General features: G+C 39.0%; 1 long non-coding RNA gene across 1 annotated transcript; it reads right to left on the reverse strand.

Annotated features, from left to right (window-relative positions):
• Nucleotides 1–489: 489 nt before the first annotated feature.
• Nucleotides 490–12,126, reverse strand: LOC107308033. Its single transcript, XR_001552602.1, has 2 exons — nucleotides 5,334–12,126; nucleotides 490–1,551 (listed from the first exon to the last, which is right to left on the reverse strand). It is a non-coding gene; the product is annotated as an uncharacterized LOC107308033 (long non-coding RNA).
• Nucleotides 12,127–14,841: the final 2,715 nt, after the last annotated feature.

The raw sequence follows: 14,841 nt of genomic DNA on the forward strand, positions 1-14,841 counted from the left end.
CCTGGGTCTGTTCATAATGTCACAGAGTGAGCTCTAGAGAGAACTCCGTGACACGTTCTTATGCTCAGTCCTGAAGAATTACTCTGCAGAACAGACAACAAGAAGTTAAGTGGCAGTTTTGCACATCTGAAAGTCTCACAGAAAGACTAGTTCTGATATTTAGCCTAGGGTTCTGATCATTAACCTCATAACGTATGGGGTATCAGAGAAGTATTTCTTTTGTAGGGAAAAACAGCTAAAATCTTGGGTAGTTACCCAGAATTTCTTGAAAACTCCTAGGATTTTATTTAGTTTTAAGGCTGAATTTGTCAACATGAGATATCATTTAGCTTTTCCCATTATGTGCCAGACGTGCACTATGTAGGATATTCTGTGCAACTTTATATTTAATTCTGTGTAGTGGGATAGCTATGACTTACTTGAGGATTGCTTCCTAGCCACAGCAAAAAAAGAAAACAATACCAACAACAACAAAAACAATATACAATCTGAGTGGTAGAGAATTAAGTTTACTAATCATTTTTACCACACAACTCAAAGCCCAAAAGTCAGACCATAATGTTATAATCTAAAGAAAGCAGGGGGAAAAACAAACAAACAAACAAACAAAAACAACAAACAAATCCACCACAACAATATCAACAAAACCCACATGTTCTATCATTATCATACAATTGCAGTGCATGTGTGATATACCAGTTCCTTTTGTTAAAAAATCGGCATATGGTGATAAATGCATCATCTTCATAAATAAGTAGGTATCTACTGATTTCAGAAATATCCCACTGTGTCTAAAAGTTTATCAGCGACCAGGATGATGTAACAAGATGTTTCTTCAACAAGTTCTGGGTGAAACAGTTGATAAAACAGGTGGGTGTGCTCAGAGGTACCTAGACAGGCTGGAGAAATCTGCTTCCTGAAGCAACACAAAAGAAACTGTGAAGACCTGCATTTGGAAAGGAACAGTCCCATGCTCTGGTACATACTGAAGATTGACCAGTTGGAAAGCAGCTCTCTAGAAGAGGTCATGGGAATCCTCATGGACACCAAGTTCAGTCATGAACCAGCAGTATGTTCTTTCACAAAAGAGGAGGCCCATCTTGCTCTTGGAATGCATACAGCTCATGTCAGTGGAGGTAATCCTTCTCCTTTATTCTGCTCTGGGGAAGCACATCTGGAATGCTGGTTCTCATTCTACGCAGGTCCAGTAAGAAGAGAGACAAAAAAAACTGGAGCAAATTCAGTGCAGGGCTATAAAATCAATTACAGGATTGGCAAATTTGACATAAGAGGAGGGACTGAGAGAGCCTGGATTGTTGAGTTTCAGGAAGAGAAGGCTCAGAAGGAATATAAATATGTATATGCATATAAACATCTCTTGAGAGGAGTAAAGAAGACAGACTCCACAGAGATATCCAGTGACAAGAAGTAACTCAAGAAATTCCACTTGGACATAAGTAAAGGCTCTTCATTCTGAGAGTGGTGAAATTCTGGAACAGGATCCCAAGGGAGGTTGTAGAGTTTCTGTCCTTGGAGATCTACAAAACACAACTGGACACTGCACATGAGTAACATGTTCCAGATGACACTGCTCTAAGCAGGAAGATTATTCCCCCACCAGCCTCAGCTCATCTGTGATTCTGGATAATTCTGTGAGATAAACAGTTGTGGTATGTGGCAATCTGTGTACTAGTCCTCAACAATATAGGAACTAAGTGATCTGGTATCCCTCTAAACTCAGTTGTGGTATACTCATATATGCTAGCCTAGCCCAGCCTGGAATGTTGATGTATTACATGGATTCAGCCAGGCACTTCATTGCATACTATTTTCTGTTTGATTGGACACAATGAACTGTGTCTTAAATTTTCCAGCACACACAGACAAAAGAGATCTGCTAGCCTCCTTAGTTTCCTAGGGAGACTAATAAGTGTTAACTCATCATATGTGAAACATGAGGATGAGATGAGCAAGTATGTTTACTAGGAGACACCTCCACTTCCATTTTAAATTTACTGTAGCAGATATTTATTTCAGAACTTGTACCACATTATCTTAAGTTATCTACAGGTCATGGACACTTCATTTACCCCCTAAATTGGTAAGACAACATTGTGGGCAGCTCTGCCACAAACTGACATGACATCCTTGTCTCTAAATTGGAGAGATACAAATTTGAATTACCAGTGGATAATGGTGAAGGAGGGGTAAGGAATTGACTGGATGACTGCAGCCAGTTATGGTCAACAGCTTTACATCCAGGTGAAGGACAGTGAAAAGTATTGTCTCTCAGAGTCACATCTTGGGTCTGATACTCTTTGACAACTTTATCAATGACACAAAGAATGGGACTGAAACCACTGCACCCTCAGCAGAATTGTGGATGACACCAAGTTGAATGGTGCAATTGACACAATGGAAAGAAGGGATGTCATCCAAAGGGAGCTGGACAAGCTTGAAAAATGGGCCCACATGAACATGATGAAGCTCAGCAAACCCAGTAAATCCTTTACTCAGAGAGAGGTGAGACTCTGGAGCCCAGAGGGACTGTGGGTGCTCCATTCCAGGAGGCATTCAAGATCAGGTTGTTTGGGGCCCTGGGCAGCCTAATCTGGTGGGTGGCAACCCTGCCTATAGCAGAGACATTGGAACTAGGTAATCCTTAAGGACCCTTCCAACCTCAGCCATTTTGTGATATTCTGTGATAAAGGAGCCTCACACTGCATATGCATTTTAGTACAGAACTCTGTCTGGGTATAGGCAGTGACTGCAGATTGTTGCTAAAAGTTGTCTGGGCAAATAAGACGATAGCTTCACTCTGAACCTGCTGGTTATTTTAACTTCTATCCAATTTTCTAAGAACTATAAACTTTTGAAGGACTGACACCAGTCCTTCAAAACTGAATTCCGATCATGTAGAATTGTCCCCTGCATGGGGTTGTGTTACGTATGAACCAGGCAATTAAATAATAATCAGTTTCGCAAGGCATAAAGGAAAGGTGCTCCTCCAAAACTGTTTAGATGATTATTTAAAACAAAATCTTTCTGATACTATAACCTTGCTAACTCAGTTTTGATTCCTTACATTTTTTCCCTTTTTTTGAGGGGGAGAGGCACATGGGAAAAGGGGAGTCGGATGTGCTGCTAATGTCATTTTATTTTCTTGTGTTAAATAATACAAAAGAATTTAAACATATTTAATTCAAATACCATAAGAAAGTGAAACCTATTTATTTAATTCTTAATTAATTTTTTGTTGTTTTTTTGTAAAATTAGCACAGTACATCATAAGCAACGATCTTTGATGACTGCATAACCGTTAATTAACTAATTGAGTCTTTTGCGGATGTTTAAATATTATTATACCAATTCTGAAGGAAGATAATCTGAATTTGATTATACCAAAGCCAAAGAAAACTAAAAAAAAAATTACTGAATCATAGAATGGCTACAGTTTAAAGGGACCTCATGAGTCATCAGGTTCCAAACTCCCTGCCACAGATAGGGCTGCCAGCAGCTAGATCAAGTACTAGATCAGATTGCCCAGGGCCCCATTCAACCTAGCCTTTAACACCTCCAGAAATGGGTCATCCACAACCTCCTTGGGCAACCTGTTCCAGCACCTCACCACTCCCTCAGTTAAAAATGTCTCCCTGACATCTAATCTAAATCTTCCCTCCTTTTGTTTTAAATCATTCCCCTTTGTCCTATCACTATCTACCCATGCAAAAAGGTGATATCCCTTATGTCTCCCCAAAACCTTCTCCTTTCCAGGCTGAACAAGACCAGTTCCTTCAGCCTATCTCTCTATAATGAGGAAGCTCCAGCCTTTGAATCATCTTCACGGCCCCCTTCTGGAACCTCTCCAGCACCTTCACATTCTTTCTGTGTTTGCAGCCTTAGACCTGGACACAGTATTCCAGATGGGGCCTCACAGGGACAAAATAGAGGGGGATAGTCACCTCCCTTGCCCTTCTGGCTACCGCACTTCTGATGGAACTCAGGACACCATCACCTTCCAGGCTGCAAGTGCACACTGCTGGCTCACATTAAGTTTTCATCAACCAGAAGCCCTACATCCTTCTCAGTAGAGCTGCTCTCAAGAAGTTTTTTTCCCACTTTGTATACACATCTGAGATTACCTCGACCCAAGTGTAAAACCTTGCACTTTGCTTTGTTGAACCTCATTAGATTCACAAGAACTCATCTTTCGAGTTTATCAAGGACCCTCTGAATGGCATCCTGATTTTATGATTTTTGTTTACTGGTATTCCACATCGTAACATCATGTAGGGCACTGGGAGTTAAAGTGTTAATGCTCCAGTTCTGGGTACCTGTCCGGAAGAGAAGAACTACATTCCCCAGGAGGCACTACAGTCAGAGAGGCAAGGTCATATGGTTGCTCTCTTCTCTCCTCTCCTTTGCCTCTCCTGGATGCTGCCTGTACCAGCTGCTCACAACACTTCAGTATTAGTGTAAGGCCTTCAGCTTTTTGGACACTCTTTCTCTCATTATATTTGATTTATTAGCTTCAGTTCTAATTATATTGTATTATAGTGTGTTATCTTGCATTCTGATAACATGTTCATTAAATTAGTTGTTTCTGCTCAGATCATTTCTGCTGTTATTTTGGGGTCCCGTTTCCCTTTTCCAGAGGCACTGATTTTGTGAAATCCCTCTTACCTCACCAGTCACAGAAACGGGCCAAACCAGCCCATAAACCTTTGACTCATCCCTTCCTTCTTCTGCTGTATCAACCACATCACTTTGCAAGTTCTATTCTCTGGCACTACCACGTCCTATTCATGGACTGGGTTATTGTCCTCGCTCAAGGTTGAGTGCATTGCTTTCAATTTAACTAGCTAAAAGACATTACTCCATTGAGTGACATCAGTTCTCAGTTTTTCTTGAGTCTATGCTCCTAAATCCTATTAATGCCATTACTTAAGCCAATTTTGTAAATGTGTAGTCTTCAGAAGAACTTACTTAGGCATTTTTGAAAATGCCACCTTTGAACCACAGATCTCGTGCAAGTGAAGTAAAATGTTCCTAAAAACAGAAGGAAGGCAGGAAATGTCTAACATTTAGGAAACAAAACCAAACAGAATAGAAAACTTTGTGTTGACAATTCTAAACAAACAAACAAACAACAACAAAATAAATAAAAGGAATAATAAAAAACTTGTAGATTCATATTGCAATAGAAAATAAAACATCATGCGCTACATTTGCCATGCAGACATCAATTTAAAAAATAAAATAAAATAAAATAAAATAAAATAAAATAAAATAAAATAATAAAATCCTCATGAATCTGCAAGAACAGCAGTCACCTGATCATGATGAAGACATTCTTGTCAGCATCAACGTATGATGTTTCCAGATGCATTTTCTTTGGGCAAGAGAGCAAAATCAAACTATTTCATAGCACTGCCTTGCACTACCAAATTTGTCTCTGCTGTAGTCTGATGATGTCAACAGAGTTACAGTGTGGATGAATGCAGGTCATTGTTTGTGTAGTTGGCAGAGAGTGTGTGTGGGAGGAGAAAAATGAGATCTTCTAACCCGGATTTGCAGAAAAAGCAGGAGTATGAGTTTAGACACATACTCCTGTTAAAACCACATCATAATTTTGTCACTGGATGTTTCAGAACAAATGAGCTCCAAATGAAATAAAATGAGGGCGTTTCTCCAGTCTATTTCCTGCACTGCTGTCAGCATTTCTGCAATGATAGAGTGTGACCACGTGATATTAGGCTTGAGATGTAAAACACGGAAACTGGCTTTTCTTACTTGTTTCCAGACCATAAATTCCAGCTACACTAGGTATCTGGTTTCTACCCGTCACTTACCTGGCACTGATTAAAGCTAACCAAAAAAATAAAAAAAATAAATAAATAAATATCCAAGTGGACATCTTGGCAATGTTTGATTCTAAGTCCCCTGGGAAGTAAATTAAGTGCCATGCTACTTATCCAGTTTTCTTCAGCGTAAAGTTCCTCCTAACTCTTAAGTCAACAATTATCTGAAAAAAGGATCCAAGTTCAGTACAATGAATTTACAGAACAAGCAGTATCTTCATGTTCAAATGCCCTGTGATTCTGGCATTTATTGCGCACCTCAGTTGCCAGGGACTGATTCAAAATATCCTAATAATATTTACCCCTAGTCAAGAGTACTACTGCAGGGCAACAGGTACTCTTTACCATTTGCTTGACTCCTGTACTTTCTGGGAACATCCACTTATAGTTAACGTTTTTTGCCTTGGATCTTTATTGTCCAGTCAACAATAAATGTACAGGACTTCATAGCACAGCTTTGAGAAGCAGTAGTTTCCACACAGATACCTGCAGTTCAGGGTGGACTTCAGCAGAACAGGTACATGCATAGTCAACCAGGAAGTGCTTCCATCAACAAAAACTGTGGAGATGATTACTAAGTTATCAACCTCTCTTTAGCCTGTACTTTGGTATCCTCATTCTTCACTTTCCCAGCCTCTGCAGTGTTTTGCAGAACTCCTTAAACATATGAAGGAAACCAGTGCAGTGAGCCCAAGAAAGTATGTGAACCATTGTGTGAATCAGTCTTGCTGTACATACTACCGGAAGGCACCACCAGGCCTGGCATTTCAAAAGAAATGTCGTTTTGTCTATAAATAATTCCCCAGAAATTGAGTCATTTGTTTAACATTGCTGTGATTTTTGGAACACATCTAATGCTTTGTATTATTCCTTCATAGAGGTGCTGGCATCAAAAATAAGCATTTTCTCTTTATTGTTAGGAAGACTGAAAGAAAATGAACAATAAGCGAGTTGAAGGTGTATCTCAGTAAAGCATGGCAACATGTGCAAAGACAGTTTCAAAAGTATTCTTCTCATTTCTGAATTTTCATAGAGAAAAAGAAAACACTCCAGAAATCCCAATATATATTTTATGTTTGCTGCAGATGAGACCTTGCAAACTTTACCAAGTCAGTCGGAGATTTTTGATAGGATGAAATCCATGTCCACAGCCCCATAATAATAAGTGTAAAGCAAAACATTTCTGGCAGCCAGAGTCATTTTTCATATTGCATATATGCTTCTTCCATTCAACTTCTGTAGCACATGCACCCTGTTCATTTCAGGGAAGGTATTTCTTGAATTCCTGCTCCCCCACTTGTGAAACAGCACACAACAAATTTGTTTATGGCCTTCATTTTATTAATAGTGGCAATCAGAGGAGCTTTTATGGATATGCTTTGTTTGCTTCAATCCCTACTTTGTCTTCTGAGTTGGTGGGAACCCCCGCAGGACACTCATAAATGGACAAATTTACAATCTAGCTTGTGTAAAGTGCCCACAGAAGCATCTACATCCAAGTTGTCTTTGTGCTCATGCACCAGCTGTGATGCCAGAGGGCATGGGGTCAGAGCAGAGGGCTTCCTCTGTCTTTCTGTAAACTGAAATCAGCCAACCTTCATTTATCTATGGTTAAGGACTTGTTTTGGTTTCTCAAATCATGACTCCACAGAGCTGTTTGGATATTTTTAATCGAAAGACAAAGCACTTCCTCTTCCAAACTTGGTGCCTGCAAGGAGCATAACAAACTAATCATTCAGAATAATTAATTCTGTCAGAAAAATCTCTACAATTCTTACTAACGCTGAGTGTTTCATAATTCTAATGAAAGGAAAAACCTGTCATTGTGATAATTTTCAATTGACCCATTTTTCTCAGTGGTTGAGGAGAGAGGGGTGTTGTTTGTTTTTATCTCTATGAACCCTAAGCTTGAAAATGATATCCATAAATCTGATATTTCAGCCTTGTATTCCCAACTCAACCTTAAAAGGAAACATTAGCTAGCTAAAGTAGCCCAATAAGATTGTCAAGGTTTGTTTATTCATATATGTGTAAGAATGTCTTTCAGTTATCTGTAACTTTAATTTCAAAGTATTCCCAGGGTAGGGAAACATTTCTTTTTCCCATTTGTAATTGGGAAACTGAGATGGAGAAACTATAAACAGTTTGCCAAGGCCATTCAATTAGTCCTTGCGAAGCCAAGGGCTGGAATCTAAGTTCTGAGAAGTCTAGCCTGGAAACTGAAAGTACAACCTCCCTGAGGATTTGAATGCAATATAAGAAGTTAAGGATTGAGAAAGCATTCTTAAAACAAGTTTTTATGAGAAAGCATGGAAGACAATATATTAGTTTCCTGTATTTGCCTAATGTTAGAAATACCGTACTATCAACTTCAGTGAGGGCATATTAAAAAAAAAAACAAAAAACAAAAAACAAACTAGTAAGCAACAAAGGCACACAAAAAAATCATATAAAAGGAAAAACTGCCTGAGGTATTAGAGATTTTTCATATTATTACATTTCAAGGTCATCTATTTCTTTTATATTTGACAGTTGAAAGCTAAATGCAGCAGACAGTTACATTTCTCATTACCAAAGACAGAACAGAATAGGAAATTTATTCTTCAGTATGCAGCCTTTTATTTCTAGGTCACTAGCTCAAATCGATCCCTGATCAATGGTGACTGAAAGGCATTCGTATCCAGCAGCTGTTCTATGGTCTGAGTTAAATGAGGGAGCATCTTAGTTACTTCCCAGCAGTAGCCCTTCTCTAGCACTACCAGACCGAACTGGCAGCTTTTACAGAGCAGCTATGGGGTGACTGCACACGGCACTTGCAGATATCTGAAAAGTAATTGACCTATTTTTGTTCTGCTTTTAAAGAGGGTATTTGATTTTTCAAATGATCCATGTTTTGTCAGTTGACCTTTTTTTAGTATTAAATAGGATCATCTTGCTTTTTTTGTACAAATGGGTCCTGCTGTATTCAACATCCAAGACTGCAGCCATGATACTATGAGCACTGATAGAGGTTGGATCTATATACACTCAACAAAGTGTGCCAAAACATCAAATGGGTCATCTCTACAGGTTATGAATCAGATTCATAACCTTTGCCTTCAACCATCTACAAGTCTTATATCTAATGCCATCCACTGTTTGTAAGTGAATCACATACTCTCCCTCTACATTTCACATCTCTTGACTAAAATAGGCATCCACAAGTGCTTTGTCCATTCCCAGATTAAGTGCTAGTTTGTTATGGAAGAACTGCATTCAGCCTTCAACATTTTTACATTCTCTTTCGTAGTAGCTTTAGAAATCCTCTACTATGGCACAGAAATATCAGTTTTGTTTATAGGGAAGCATCTGTTTTGGCCATTGAGCAGATGTTATTGTTGAGATAGGAAACCTTGATTGCTAGATTCATATTCTCCATATATCAGATTCCTAGTGTGTAGGTGAAGGTAATGAAATACAGTGGTTTTTTTGTTTGCTTTGGTTTGATTTTTAATTTCTTTCACCACTCTGACACAACCTCGCAAAAGGTTGGTATACAATATACAATGCACAATGCTTCTACTCCCCAAATATTTCTGCTTTGAAGAATGCTTTCTGCAAGTTACTTGCTGTCTCTGGCAGCGTGTTGAAGCATAATCATCCTCCCAGAAAAAAATTAATAAAAAATAAAATAAAATAAAATAAAAATCTAGCATTTATTACCTTCTTTTTTGCCCTGTTTCCAAACATGTTAATACCTGCTGAACAGAAACAACACTAAAAATCATAATAACTGTCTACTGCTGCTAGTTCCCTAACATAATGAGTTGTTGAGTTTTCCTTTTAGCATTTCAATAACAATACCACATAGCCAAGCTGTCTATTAAAACTAAAAAGAATGACAGAGAAAGTGTATAACTTGGCTGCAAGAATTCACTGAAACTTGGCATAAAGGATCTTAGACCACAAGCAAGTTTTCTTTACAAAATATAAAATACTTCTTCCAGATTTGTTTCATGATTTTAAATGCAGATTTCATTGTTTTCAAGGAGACGTTACCAGCCAGTAACCTATATGTGTCTAATTATGGCTGTGAAAAGAAAACAGAGAGAATGAAAAAATAAAGTGTCATCAAGATTCCATGAAGAAACAAGTTATTTTTAAAAACAGTACTTTAAGGAATTTCAGAGGCATTTGATTCAGAGTCTCAAAGTTCATTCATAATATCACATGTGAAATATGTTTCATTATACACTGCTTCTTGTATTTTTTTTAAGCCACATTTTCTACAATCTTTGGGAATGGAAGGGGAGATATGATAATTACTTAGTCTCCAAATGTGAACAGAAAACCCAAAATAAGGAAAAATTTTTGTTCTCTATTATTTACATAAAAACTTGGGTTATTTCTTAAAATCAGTGGAGTTACTCTCAGTTTAGCTTTGTGTGATCAAGAAGGCTATCACTAATAACTGATATATTACCCAAGCAAACTGAAAAATTTAGCCAGGAATGATGTCCCCCATTACTTCAGACCGTGCACTAATGAGAACAAAAAGGGAATGCTTACACCAGATGAAACCAGACAGCCTGATGGAAAACCTGAAGGAAACTATATCATATCACTAGTCAATGGAATAGGCTTTTGGAGGTCAGACAGCAAAGCAGGTTTGTAAACACGTTTATGGGGACTATTTTCCTAAACCAAGTAGAAAGAAATATGCACAAATTGGAAATGCACATCTAAAAATTGAAAGAGATGATGGGAAGTGTTCTCACAGTGTTCTCACATGGAGGCCTTTTAGTACTAATTATTGTGTCACTGAAGCAGAAAGAGAGGACTATTGCCTTTGTTACTGTAGAGAATCAGGACACAGTGCAAAGAGACAGACAGCATTATGATAAATCCGAAGAGGTGGATGGGGATAACAGTCTTGACAGACGTAGTCCCAATAGATTTGAACAGTATTTGGCTGCATTCATCAGGAATAAAACCAAAGGATACTGCAATAACTGAAATATGTGACTGCAACACTCAAAATTAGTCTGCTTAAGAGCTTTAGCGCTATGGATGGAAAAAAAAAATACTAGTGTCTTTGTGACATAATGCAAAAACTATTAGCAAGGCATAAATATATTCTAGAGAAGAGGGTCCATAGATCTGTAAAGTATGTCCCTCTCTGGAGCTAGGTGGCTAGTGAGGTGGTTTAGTTGTCCTCAATGATAAAAAAAAGCCAGACACACAGAGTTCGTAGATGTAACTGTTGCAGCACTGCAGGTGCCTTGGGTTGACAGAGAGAGAAGTGCTGAAAAAGAAGATGAATAGTGGTGGAGATGTAGAAGCCCATCTGGAAACTTCTGATACTCTGCTCATACCAAAGTGCTTTCCAGCCTCAAGCACTACTTACGCATGAAAGCGCACACAGTACCCTACTGCTCATCACACTCACAGACCTTTTACATGCACACAAATGACAAAATTTGTTCCTTAGGTCCTTGAAAACCAGGTCATGAAATATTAATTTCATTAAGGGTCTATCTTTGACAAATCCATTATTTAGATGTTTGTATATTTGTAAACCCTGAAGATTATTATCTTTTTTGAACTGTGTTGGATTTCTTGTGCTCCACTATTTTCTGTCTTTCCCGTAAGAGAGCTCAGAATTAGTACGTAAGACCTAATAATTCCGTGGATCTAATTCAAGGAGTAATAGCAGCATTTTAAAGCATTTGAATTTGGATAATTGCATCTTTACTTATGAACCGTGTTTTGTCAAGAAATTAAGAAAACATTAAGCATTCCAAATGTGCTGACATTTCAAGCTAACTTTTACTGAGATCATTTGGATTCTCCAATGTTAGCAGAGTCCCATGGTTGTACACTTCTACGTTCTACCTATGTGGAGATGTTTTTCACCTTCAGACTGATATTAAATATCTGGTGTTTTGTACCTGCATACAAATTCAGATGGTCTACATATATAAATTTCTGGCACACAAATATATGTCAAACCAAAATTTTTTTTCAGATATGTTCATACACATGCATTTTTCCCTATTCAAACTGAAAAATTATTCTTTTAACAGACATCACTGGTGTCCTTAATATATATTGATAGATACACTGGTGTTCTAAGTATACAATTGTTCCTAAGGAACAAAACTCTTTCTCTGCCTCTCAGCCTCATTTCTATAAATGGGCTTGTATTGATTAAAGTTGAGGTGCATTATATTTTAGGGATTGGGGGGATTTTATTTGTTTCTTTTTTTAGTTATTCTCTTGGCAAATTCCTTCTTTTTCCTCCCTCCCATCCCCCCCACTTTTTTTTTTTTTCCTTTGCATGTGATAAATCAAGTTACTTTTTCACTCTGGACTCCATTATGGGATCACTGTGGCTACACAAACCACACAGAGTTAAGCAAACAAAGGAATTTTTTCATTTTCTCTTTCATTCAGTAAAGTTCCATTTTCTGTCACCCTGCAACCTTTTGACCTGCATCCTAATGGCACTAGTCACTCAAGGGCAAAAGTTCAGCTGTAGGTTAAGTCTGTATGTGTTTGTGCCGGACAGGGAGACGGTCAATTCTTGCTTCCTGTTGTCTCTCCTTAAGCCCTGCAATTGCTCTCCAAACAGCCACATTGCCCCTGCTGTGCACTCCCCCCACTCCTGCCTTCCTTCTGTGAAAGACATAGAGGATGGCTTCCAGTAAGCTTTTCCCGAGCCTTTTGTTTTTTGTGCATCTGCCAACAAAAAACACTGTCTCATTTTCTTGCTCTAGGGGTAGAAAAAGCAGGAGAGATATATCTAGAAATAACAACCACTGCTAACGTATCACTTCCAGTCATTTTGGTCATTGCTGTATTTTTCTTTACTCAGTATCTATAATTTGTCTGAATTTCTGAGACACTCAGAACCCCTTGCTCTGGAGAATGCTTGCACAAATTGTCACGGGGCATCAGCTCAGCTCAGAGTGTGAGTGATGAGTTCCCCAATTACACTACTGTTTTCAGCATGATTTTTCAAGGTGCACTGAATGCAGATAATGCCTCAGGTGCACCTGCCTCCCCCAGTGCCCTCCAGTGGACCTTTCCAGGTGGTCTTGGAATGACCTATTAATAAATATCTGCAGGCCATTATCATCACTCCCATCCCAGGAAACCAATACTGTTGGATATCATAGCATCCTCCTCAAATTCATGGCATTAGTGTAATATGCTGCTGTTTCTTTCAAAACTATGTAGCAGTGTCCAGTCCAACAGTTCCTCCCAGCCTTCTCTTGGTTAACAAAACCCGATTTCTTCAGACAACTCACTCTCCCTCACCAAACATCAAGACATTGTCTTGCATCCAGTGAAGACAGCTGATACTCCTTTGGATTAGGCAAGTTACTGATGAAATGCAGTTTAGGAGGTCATCCTGATCTTCAAAGGAATTTCCTCCCCCCTGACCAAGGATGCTGGTGAATAAGATGTTGCCGAGCCCATTTCTGGCTATGTGCAGAAAGGTGATTACAGTTTTCCAGTGCAAAAGGGACTGATCAGGTATTGGATATGGTTGGCATTGAGGAAAACCTCAACCTCTCTTTAAACAAATCTTTAGTTGAAGGGTCTGACAGGCTGCTGTAGCTTGGCCTCTTGGCTTAAAAGAGCAAATGTTGTTTACCCAGTAACTGTCTGTTAGTGAATTTTTAATGACACTAAGGATAATGTTGCCTCAATGAGAGCAGGCAGCAGAGCAGATGGTGGTGCATCCTGTGGGTGATGAGACTGCACCATTCCCAGAATATCCATCAGCTCCAGAGCTGGTCCAAGTCATGAGGGACACTCATTGAAAGGAGGGTAATTGGACAGCTCATGACCTTGCCAAGAGCCAACAGCTCCATGGTAACCAGAGAGTACTGGAACTACCAGATGTTTTCTGAGAGATTAAAACCAGCTGGGTGAGAAATGTGGAGCACCTGAAAGCCAACAATCTAAAATCATGGACTGAACTGTAAACAGTGGGAATGCCATAGCCACTCCTGATTCAGCCATTCCACCTCAGTTAGTCATAGTTTTCTTTCTCTTAATACCTGGGAAATAGCTATACTGTTTAAACATCTGCTGATTTGGTAGATTCTAACAGCTTCTGTGTTGAAGAGCTGAGTTAAAAAACAGCCTATAGGGATCAAACCAGTAATCAGGACAGGGAGAACCTTGAGGTATATGGTCTTAGTGAGGTAAGTGAGCAGGGAGCTGTAGCACACAGGAGAGAGTGGTAGAATACTTGAGAGAATTATCTTTTTTGATATTTTTGACTATTTTCCCCTCTTCCTCCCCCCCCCCCCCCCCCCCAATTCTGTCAGGAATCACCCAAGCTGAATGAAGGGGAAACTTCTAAGGGCCAATAAAGAACACTGATAATATTTAGGTTCCATGTCTTTTCCTGAGTAACCTGCTGAAGGTCATTAGCCCAGGAAAGGCCTCCAGGTGCATTTCATCAGATAGGACTCAAGAGAGATTCCAGATGGCCATATAAATAAGGAGAAGAGGGGAAGATGTCTCTTGTTGTAGGTCTGTCCATCCTTTGTTGGCATTAGAGATCAAGGCAATCTGTGTTAAAACATTTCCCAGCCTCAATCCTAGCTCTAAGTTAGCCTTGGAGGAAAAGCAGGCCAGTAGTTAAATGTTTCCTTTTTAAGCCCATGCATGCGTAGTCCTTAGGACTGTCCTAACAGCAGTTACAAGCTGGATTCTCAAACCAGCCAGATGTTACGTGTATATATAGATAAGTATATGTAGCTTTAAAAATAGTCTCAATCCCACCAATTCCAGAAGAATCCTTCGTGTGATGAAGCTAAGCCCCAGCATAAATATTTGTTGCATAGGACAGGTCAAGCATTGCTAGATCTTTTAGTGTACAGAGAAATGCTCCACAAATGTAAAGACTTTTTTTAGCCTAGCAAAGCTGGAGTTCTGTTCAGACTCTAGACACAATGGAAAAGGCAATATTTAAAATAAG

This window comes from Coturnix japonica, chromosome 1 (assembly GCF_001577835.2).
Source record: "Coturnix japonica isolate 7356 chromosome 1, Coturnix japonica 2.1, whole genome shotgun sequence".
In the NCBI taxonomy this organism is placed as follows: Eukaryota; Metazoa; Chordata; class Aves; order Galliformes; family Phasianidae; genus Coturnix; species Coturnix japonica.